Below are 11,110 nucleotides of genomic sequence, written 5' to 3'. Positions count from 1 at the left end.
GAATCTTAAAAATAAGTGTTCAGGAAATTTTCAAGTCCATGCAACAAATCATCAAAGTTCACACAAAGTTCCACATTGTAAATTGGTGTTGCACAGATGATTTGAACTAACAATACAAAAATTTTGTCAAGAATTTAGGATTATAATAAAGAATGATGTCAATCAAATCTACAAAATGGATACCTCTATCGATCCATTCAAAAATGAAAATAATTTTGTTAGCTGCATATATAAAAGTAACAAGTTTTTCATGACCCTATAGACTTATAAGAAAAACAATTAATAGAATATGCTTCTCACATTAAGAGGTTCCAAGAGCTATCATATCTCCAATAATAATAATAATGTCCTCTTACATCAGCAGGTGCTGTGGTCAGGTGGCCAAAAGCATTTGACGGTGAAAGACAAGGGTTCAACCCCTGGCACAGCACTATTCCATTGAGCAAAGCATTATATCTACATTGCCATTTCATTGTACATCAATTAATTGAAAATACTGTAAGTTTTATATGTACCAAACTTTAGGCATGTTTGATAAAAGAGAATGATGGCTCAATCCAGAGAGCAGGAGAAAAGAAATCAGATCTGAGACTATGAATTCTGTCCAGGCTGAATTGGAGGCAGGACTGGCCTATCTTCCGAAAGAGACCCCAAACTCCCAGGTCAAAAGCATGTCCATCAGAACCACTGACTATCTGTGACCCGCTCAGTGATTCTGACATACCCCTAGCATCGGACAGACTGGAGATTCTAGAGTCACTATTGGAGCTCCTTGCAAGGTAGTGGATTGCACTGTACTATTAGGTACGGTCTTGGGATGGTCGAGTTTGTCATCTAGCCCTTCCAACTGCTGCCCGTTGTTGTGGATGGTAGTCTGCATTACACAAAATAAAAGAGGAAAAGTCACTTACAAGATTCATATCAACAATAAAAAACAAATTGTTTTAATGTGATGGTATTTCTACCATGAAACAATACATGCATTGAATGTTGCATTAAAATTTCTACATATTCCTAACAAAGATAATAACTACAAATGCATCATGATTTGAAAACCTACCACCCCTCCCTCCTCTCTGTAACCTTTTTTTTTCTTTTCCCATTTCATAATTCAAAGAATTTGAAGATTGAAAACAATCCATAAATTTATGGTGTAGAAATGATGCTACTAGTATTAAAACTATTCCTCATGCTGCTACTGCTGCTAAAATTTCTAATAACAGATGAAAAAAGAAAATTAGAACATGTAAATAAATAAATAAATAGATGAGTTTATACGGATCCTTACTCATTGACAAGTTCATTCAATGGTCTTGTTGCAATACCAGGGACAGCATTCTTGGCAGCAATCTTACTCCTTCCATATGAGATATTTTCCTGTTAGAAGACACAAATAACATTTATGAATTATATGTTTGTGCCATTAAATGAGACAGAGTGTAGAGGAGGAAGACGGGGAGAAAGGAGAATAAGAATAATGAAGAAAGAAATAGAGAAGGAAAGAAAAAAGGAAATGAGTGAGAGATAAAGAGAAAGAAAAAGAAGGGAGACAGAAAGAAAAAGAGAAAGAAATAAAGAAAAAATAAGATTGCAGAAAATAAGCATATAATATTATACAATTGTTTTTTTTCTTAAGCATTTTGTATTGGTAATTTCTTCAACTTCACAACTTTATACATCTGGTTTTTTTTTCTATCTCTGAACATTCACCCTTTTGCCTGCCCCCCTTCCTGGCTCCATCATATCAAGTGAATTAAAACTTACTGTATCACTCATAGTAGATTCCTGCCTCTTCTCCTAGCCGAGGAACAACGACAGGTTTCATCCACTTCTTCATGTTGGTAGGGGATGGAGAGTTCTCAACAATCTCTGGTGGACCCTGTCGACCAGTGGACTGAGAAAAGGATGGGCAATGGGTCTCGTATCTCATAGCAGAACTGGTCTGAGATGGGGAGTGTGAGTCCTGTTCCTGATTAGAAGGTTCTGGGATGTCTGGAACCAGACCCAGGTAGGACAGGTCCAGGTTTCAAACTGGCTTGAAGGGTCAGCTGAAGATTGTAAGAGAAGAAACTTCATGTTACTAGTATATGTAATTAAAGATTGCTATGACCGAATTTACAGAAGTAATCTCTAAACAGCCAAATGAAGCGGACTTTCATAATAATCATGATTTATTGAACAACCATTTTGGCATTGTTTTGAATATTCAAGACAACTACAAAAATATCATAATAGGTTTCTCAAAAGGTCAACAGGTCATTTTCATGAGAATAAATTTCTTTCACTAAAGAGATGTGACCTTGTAAAATGTTGCACTACTCTACACAAAGGTAGAGGATAGCTAACTGCTTTCAACCTGGGCAACATCTTACAAAGGATTGCAATAGATTCAAATCAAAGTAAAATTGTGATTAATCTAAATTTGGATAAGTAATATAGAGAAACTTAAGATCAATCACAATTGTTTTAAATCTATCACAACTGTTCGTAAGATGGGGCCCAGATTAAAGACGGGTATAAATTTGTCAAAATATAAACCAAGAATACGACAATCACATTATGAATTACAAATACAAAAACATGAAACACTGAAGACAAATTAAGGACTATGACAACCGTTATCTTTTACCTGCCAACTCTGACAGTTAAGAAATAGGAACAAATTACTAAGAAATTTCCAGAAATAGGAACATTCATGAATCTTCTATGCACCTCTCGAGGAAATAATCACAGAAATAAGAACCTCGGGGAAATAATCACAGAAATAGGAACACATGGGTTATAATGGCAATTCAACCCCCCCTCCCATAGGAATGTTCCTATTTTAAAGCAGATACGAACCAATAGCACCATCTCGAGTCTGCAACTACTCATACCTGGCCAGTTTCCTGACTCATAATGCTAGTGTAGTCTAGTAATATAGACCCACTTGAATGATAACATGTTAATTAACTACTTAATATTTATACCGCGATAATTATGCTACCAAGTAGCAAAACAATAACTTATCCACTCAAAACATTTCAGTTTCTCTATAGTATTAGTAGATATCTGAAAACGTATATTTTAAGACTATGTATTTATAACACACAGTCAATGAGAGACCACACACAGTTCCCTCCCCCTTCAATAGGGACACTAGGCAGGTATACCAGAACACAAACATTATGACCAAAAATGTGAGATAAAGAGTACTACAAACTAAACCTCAATGTGACAAAAAATAAATTAGGAACACTCATATTGTGCAGAAAATCAGATAGAGAGTACTCTGAGCTCAATCTCAGAGTGACAACAACTTACCCCAGTCCAAAGTGTTCTAAGAACTCTTTGACAAGTCTCTTGGCAAAAGACTGATTCCCTGATCCAACAAGAACCAGGATTTGGTAAGGTGTCTACAGGGGTGTCTAAATCCTCAGTAAAGTGCTATTATAAGAGAAAAGGGTGAAAATAATGAAGAAAAAAAATTGATCAATGTAATACAACTGTTATTTAAAAAATGACAATGATCTAAATACTGCTTACCCCTTATAAAGCCCCCACCTCCCAAAAAATAAAAGTTTGGTTGATCATAAAAAAAGGTCAAACTTTAATGACAAATTCATCAAAATCAGACATGAAATTTTAATATAACAGTTATATTTACAAGAGGATCAATACATGAATTAGACTTGGTGATTCCAGTTGCACTTAACTTATTTTATTTTAATATATGAAATACAGAATAATTAATTTGTAAAAAATTTGACAATAAGGACCCTCTTGACTGAATCACAATAGGTTACAGCTATGGCAATTCCACATGTTCAGAGAGGAATCAAAATTTGTTTCATATTATAATGAGAAAAAACGGATTGTGAAACAGGGCCTCAGCTGAAGACTGTATCAATGCTACTTACCAACTTGATTGACTTAAGAGGAAAGTGGCCCGGTTTCTCAATTTCATTCTCCATTCCTGTGATGGTTGATGGTGACACGACATTTGCTCCCCTGGCGACAGTTGCTCCAGTCTTTATTTCATCTAAGATATAGGGTTAGGGTCATGGTTGCAATAGGGTTTTATGTTAGGTATATGGTTAGGTTTTGGATAGGGTGTAGTGTTAACCCAGGATTCAAGTTGGTTATTCTATTAGTGTGTGGAATTTACAGCGGAGCAATTGTTGCTGGAGCAAATGTCATGGAACCTGGTGGACAGTTGGTTGTCTGGATGAATATTGAATCAAGGAATCTAAAATTCTACATGGAAATTGAATAATGATATCATAAAAAAGCATATATATAGTGTCTTATATCCAGAAATGATCTATTCTGGGGCTAATTGTATTACCCCAGTTTTAATTTGAGCTGTCACTTCCAGCACTGTGTATTCACGGAATTAATCCTTTCACCTCACCTGGGTTGAATGCAGCATTATAGGGATTAATTTCTAGCAAAAGGATATGGCTGTGACTTGAACCCACAACCCTCAGTTCAAATTCCGGAGACTAATTCACTGGGCCATAACACTCTACAAAAGTTCAAATTTCCCAAAAGTTCACCGTAGATGACCATTACATGGTACTTGGTAGGATTCCTCCAAAAGACTCCATAAACTGGAGGTATTTAGTCCTAAATCCGAGAAGACATCTGATATTTGTGATTGGAGAAATGATGAAAGGGTATCATTTTGTAATATTGACTGGCCAGCCATGAGGGGAACATTGCATATAAACAAGATATTACAATGTGTATAACATCCTCTGTGACCCAATACCTAATGACCCCCCCCCCCCATCATAATCAAATCATTCTCACTACCATATGCAAACGTAATGTATTTTTGTGAGGGGGTGGGGCAAAGCCAAAAGAGGGCACTTACCTGTATGTTAAAAGGGGCATTTGGTGCAATCAGATATTTCACCATCAGATTACATTTCTGCCTGAAGTAGCTGTGTGCTTCGAGGTAATGTAATTTGAGCAAAAACATTTGAAGGGGATTTCCGATTATTTTTTAGAGAGTTTTAAATCGTATTCCTGAGGGCAACAACAGTTACATTCACTGTTCATCCAACAAAGCATCAATCTACAATCATGACATTTCTGCCTTCCAAAAGTGTTGCTTATTGATTCTTATGCATCTGTCTGATTTACACAGATTTGTATATAGCTTTTTAACATACAACAAAAAATTCTGAGTTGTAATTAGTGCCAGAATAGACTACAAATTGAGTTACAACTTAAAATGTTTTTTTTTTTCCAAAGGGCTCACTCACGGAATAGATGAAGCCTGCAGGTACAGGTGCATATAGACGGGTCAATATACGACCAAAAATAGCCTTACCCGGAACAAATTGCAACAAATGATTTTTCAACGGTATTTTGTACTATTTGACATCAGGAATAACATACTAAAAATCTACCGAAATCCGCAACCGGGAAAGTGGTTATTTTCAAGATGGCGTCCAAGATGGCCGCCATTCACTGAAAATGGATACAACTGACACATTATCCACGCTAGAATACTATTTCGGTTCATATTCCATGGTCTGGGGTACAAAAATTGATTTAGGCTAGAATGCATTGAAAGCCCTCCGGTGTACCAGGCAAATCCAAGATGGCGCCCAAAATGGCTGCCGTAGGCTGAAAATCCACAATTCATCTTAATTTGTTTTTTTATTCAATGGTTTTAAGGTTGAAATAGTACATAGAAACAAGTTACAAGGACAGCCAGTAGTCTGGTGTGTCAAAAAAAGCCAAGATGGCTTCCAAAAATGGAGTTTAAAATGGCTGTTGATAATTAAAATGGACATTGTTCATTTCATATCCGCCTGGGACATAATGATTTTGGTGTCTAGACCATGATTTCGATGGTCAAATAAGATATTGGGATAAGTTAAAAGGATAGTCAGTGGTCCAGTATGTTCAAAAATCCAAGATGGCTTCCAAAAATGGAGTCGAAAATTGCTGTTGCTACTTAAAAAAACGACATAGTTTGCTCAATGTCCAGAAATATGATTTTTGTGTCTATACCATGGTTAAATGGGTCAAATAATACATTGGGACAAGTTACAAGGAAAGTCAGTGGTCTGGTATGTGCAAAAATCCTCGATGGATTCTAAAAATTGATTCTGAAATGGCTGCTAATGCTTAAAGCGGACAAAGCTCATTTCATTTTGGCCTGGGATATGTGATTTTGATGTCTAAACCACTGGTTTCAAGGGTCAAATAATATATTAGGATAAGTTACAAGGACAGTCAATGGTATGGTATGTCCAAAAATCGAAGATGGCGTCCAAAAATTGGTATTAAAAATATGCTGCTGATACTTAAAGCGGACAAAGCTCCTTTCATATCGGCCTGGAAATGTGATTTTGGTGCCTAAACCACTAGTTTCAAGGATCAGTTAATACATTAGGGCAAGTTACAAGGACAGTCAGTGGCCTGGTCGGTCAAAAAATCTAAGTTGGCTTCCAAAAATTGATTCTAAATTGATTGCTGCTATTTAAAGCGGACAAAGCTTATTTCATATCGGCATGGGAGATGCGATTTTGGTGTCTAAACCACTGGTTTAAGGGCCTAAATAATACATTAGGACATGTATTAAGGCCAGTCAGTGGTCTGGTATGATCAAAAATCCAATATGGCTTCCAAAACTTGATTCTTAAATGGCTGTTGATACTTAAAAGTGGCATAGCTCATTTTAAATCCGCTGTGAGATATGATTTCGGTGTCTAAACTATGGTTTTAAGGGTCAAATTATATATTGGGACAAGAAAATGGCAGTCAGTGGTCTAGTATGTCAAAAATTACAAGATGGCTTCCAAAAATGGAGTAAAAATATGTCTGATGTTACTTATAAAAGGACATAGTTTGTTTGATATCTGTCTGGGGAATATGATTTTGGTGTTAAAAGCATGGTTTAAAAGGGTCAAGTAATACACTAGGGTAAGTTACAAGACCACTCAGTTGTCTGTATGTTAAAAAATCCAAGATTACTTTAAAAAAAATGGGGTGTAAATTGACTGTTGCTACTTAAAAGTATGCTTAGTTTATTATAAATACACATTGGAGGTATGATTTTGCTGTCTATACTAGAGTTTACAGGGTCAAGCAATACATTGGGTTAAATTCAAAGGACAGTCAGGTGTCAGGTATGTCCAAAAATCAAAGATGGCTTAAAAAATGGGGGTCTTAAATGACTGCTGTTACTTAAAAGTGGATGTAGAACATTATAAATACACCTTGGGGATATTATGTTGGTGTCTACACTAGGGTTTCAAGGGCCAAACAATACTTTGGGACTGGTTACCATGATATGCAGCTATCCATTTTGCCTTAAAATCCAAGTTGGCTTAAAAAATGGGTTCTAAAGTGACTACTGTTATCATATTGTTTCATGAGTTGGTAACAGCACCCATTTTGATGAAATTTTAGAATCCATCGTGGATTATTTGACAAAATGGAGTACTAACCATCCTTTTTACTTGTCCGAATGTATTATTTGACCCTTCATACCACAATTTGGACACCAACATTATTTCTTGCAGATGAATATTGTAGAACTCTGACCACTATTGAATGATATGAGTCGTTTTAGATTCCTTTAAAAAAAAATCTTCTTGTTTTTTAGGCGAACTGGACAACTGCATATCAATGTAACCAGTCCAAACGTATTATTTTAACCATGAGACCATAGTGTGGACACCGAAATCATATCTCCTAGGTGGATTTTAAATGAACTATGTCCATTTTCAAAGTAACAGCAGTCATTTTAATCATCCGATTTTTGGAAGCTTTCTTAGATTTCGACATAATGGACCACTGACTGTCCTTGTAACTAATTTTCTGCCTTTGAAACCATGATACAGGCAACAAAATCATATGCCCTTGACGAAAAAAACATGAATTTTGTCCATTTTTAAATACCATCGCGGCTAATTGATACTATTTTTTAAGCCACCGTGGACTTTTGGACATACTTGACCACCAATCGTCCTTGTAACTTATCCCAATTTATTATTTGACCCATATAACCATGGTATAGGCACAAAAAATCATATTCCCGGATATTGAACAAACTATGTTGGTTTTTTTTTAAAGTAGCAACAACATTTTTTACTCCATTTTTGGAAGCCATCTTGGATTTCTTAACATACCGGACCACTGACTGTCCTTGTAACTTGTCCCAATGTATTATTTGACCATTGAAACCATGGTCTAGACACCAAAATCATATCTCTCAGGTGGATGTGATATGAGCTATGTCCATTTTAAGGATTAACAGCCATTTTAAACTCAATTTTTGGAAGCCATCTTGAATTTTTGGACACACCAGACCACTGGCTCTCCTTGTAACTTGTCGCGACGTACTACTTCATCATTAAAACAATTGGATGGAAACCAAAATAAAGCTACTTAAGTAAGTAATATATGAATTGTGGATTTTTTAGACTAGGCAGCCATTTTGGGCGCCATCTTGGATTTTCCTGGTACCCTGGAGTGCTAATATTCACTCTAACTTGTATAAATAAATTCTTTTACCCATTGGACCATGGAATATGAACCGAAATAGGATTCTAGGGTGGATAATGAGTGAGTTATATCAATTTTTAGTGAATGGCGGCCATCTTGGACGCCATCTTGAAAATAACCACTTTCCCGGATGCGGATTTTGGTAGATTTTTAGTATGTTATTCCTAAGGTCAAATAGTACAAAATACCGTTGAAAAATCATTTGTTGCAATTTGTTCCGGGTCAAACCATATATTGACCCGTCTAATACCTTATATTTCAATAATCAGAATCTGACCCCTTCAAAAAAGGTAATAGTTATCATCATCGTTTACATCATCACCATCACCATCATCATCATCATCACCATTATCATCATCCTCATCATCATCATCAATCATAAATCATATTATAATTTATGATTGATAATGATGTAATTATTTAAAATAACTTGTAATGATGATGATATCTAATCACAATTTCAATCAGATTGGACTTGGGAGTTACTAAAATTTTCTTTTAACAAATTTTTAATATTATTGTGGCAACTCAGCTTTTGCTTTGATCCTATCTTTATTTCCATCTATTTATAATCCTTTCATTTCTCTCAGACATGCTTCAAAACAATGTGACTCTTTAATGAAAAATGATTTAATTCTTTCTCAGTTTTCTTTAACATGATGACCTACCGGTAATTTCAAAGGGGTACTCTGGGCTGAAAATACTTCTGAATATTAAAATAAAATACAATTCACAGATCAAAGCACAGAAAATGTCATCAAAATCTGATAAAAATATTTAAACAAAGGCATAGAACTTTAAAGATTAGCAATTTTTTGTGAAAATAGTTATATGTGCACTGTCATGAATATTCATTAGGTGGGCTAATGATGTCCCCACTTTCCTTTTTCTTGTGTCATTACATAAATCATAATTATTTAATATTTGTGTGTATGATGTCTCCCTTCATAACAGGATAAGATAAGATGATTATCTCACATGTTAAATTAGTTTTTCGTATCTGAAAATATAAATATAATTTCATAAAATAACAAAAAAAAAAGAATAAGTGGGGATGTGACATCACCAGCTTTCTTATTGCATATTCATGTATTAATGCAAAGCTTAAATTGCCTTCACTTTGTTGTTCCTTTCCTTTCAGTGTTTTGTTTATCTGATTTTACTTTATCTGTTCAAATCATATTATTTGCAGACTGAAGTACCCCTTTAAAGAGATTTATTCATTTCTGGAAAATATAGCTTTCTCTCTCATGTTGTCAAATTACAGGGTTTTCTTTCATCCCATTAACGAGGCATGAATGCTCATTACTGTTGTCTCTCTTTCTCTATCTCTCTCAATCTCTCTAGCTCTCTCTCTCACACACAGTTTTCCATATGTTTTTCACAAGAATTTCATTTTTTGCTGTATACATCTTCTTCTCCATCTGAGCATTTCTATCCCACCTACTCAGTAAATCTTTTAATAATACACAGGTTTTATAAGTCATTAAAAATCAGATATGCTCCTTTAGAGTATTGATATATAAATACTTTCAATTTTATTAAAACAATTTATTCCCAGTACATCTCTCTTCAAATATGAGCTTTCATCTTTATTTGCATGCTTTACAATTTACAACAATATGAGAGTAATGTGCAATCTTTGAAAGAGTCAACATTAAAAAAAAGATAACATATCTTTTCTTATAAACAATAAAAAACTTTGACAACTTGAATATTTTAAGAGATTGTCTTGAATTTTATAAAGATTATTACTCCAGAATAAAATATCACAAAAGTAATTTAAATGAAAATCCTGTCATTTTATTTCTATTCAGATGGGATGATTGAAAATAATTTTACTTTTACTTTCCAAATCCAAACCAGCTGATACAGATGCACCATCATTTGTATAAAATTCAAAGACCCCTAAGAGATTTGAGGTACATTAATTATTTTATTTTTATTCTTAGTCTCATTCTCACTTAAGTCTTAATGATTATTTATCCTGTTTACATCAGTGATCATAATCTTTCATACATGGCCCTGGGAAGCATATGTAATATACCATAGACAGCACCCCCTTGAAATCGAGTGAAACCTTTTTTTTTTCCTTGCTTGCTTGTAATTTTTTTTTCTCACCAACATCACCTTCGTTTTGGAGGGGGGGGGGGGAGGGTTTGTCAATTTTTTCTGACCAAAATGTCAACTTTTTTCCAAACACCCCCTCTTCAACAATCATTCCCAGGCCCATGCTTACATAAAGTGCCTACTTATCCAGATAAATATTTCTCTTCATAACCGGAACAACAGCGAACAAGTATGGACTGCACAAGTGTCCGAGCCCACATCGACTCAGCAATAAAACAACTTATGATGCAGATGGGAGGTACACTGTATAAATGGGTGACAACACTCCCTGGAGTGGAACAGGTGGGACAATTGAATTATTCTAGATGTAGGGCAGATCGTAGATATCTTCAGTTACTGAAGAGTCATTCCACCTCATCCATTGGCACATACGGTTGCTTCATTACTAAGTTTTGTTCTATGGAAGGGAACATGCTAAACAGTGCTACTTATCAACTGAACTAAGCATCAGGTACATGTACCTATAATC

General features: G+C 35.0%; 1 long non-coding RNA gene across 1 annotated transcript; it reads right to left on the bottom strand.

Annotated features, from left to right (window-relative positions):
- Positions 1 to 785: 785 nt before the first annotated feature.
- On the bottom strand, positions 786 to 2,037 carry LOC135153739 (uncharacterized). Its single transcript, XR_010293245.1, has 3 exons — positions 1,765 to 2,037; positions 1,289 to 1,377; positions 786 to 874 (listed from the first exon to the last, which is right to left on the bottom strand). It is a non-coding gene; the product is annotated as an uncharacterized LOC135153739 (long non-coding RNA).
- Between the last annotated feature and the right edge of the window lie 9,073 nt (positions 2,038 to 11,110).

Source organism: Lytechinus pictus, chromosome 3 (assembly GCF_037042905.1).
Source record: "Lytechinus pictus isolate F3 Inbred chromosome 3, Lp3.0, whole genome shotgun sequence".
Taxonomy (NCBI): Eukaryota; Metazoa; Echinodermata; class Echinoidea; order Temnopleuroida; family Toxopneustidae; genus Lytechinus; species Lytechinus pictus.
Note: the sequence above shows the minus strand (reverse complement) of the source record. Positions and strands in the feature narration are given on the sequence as shown.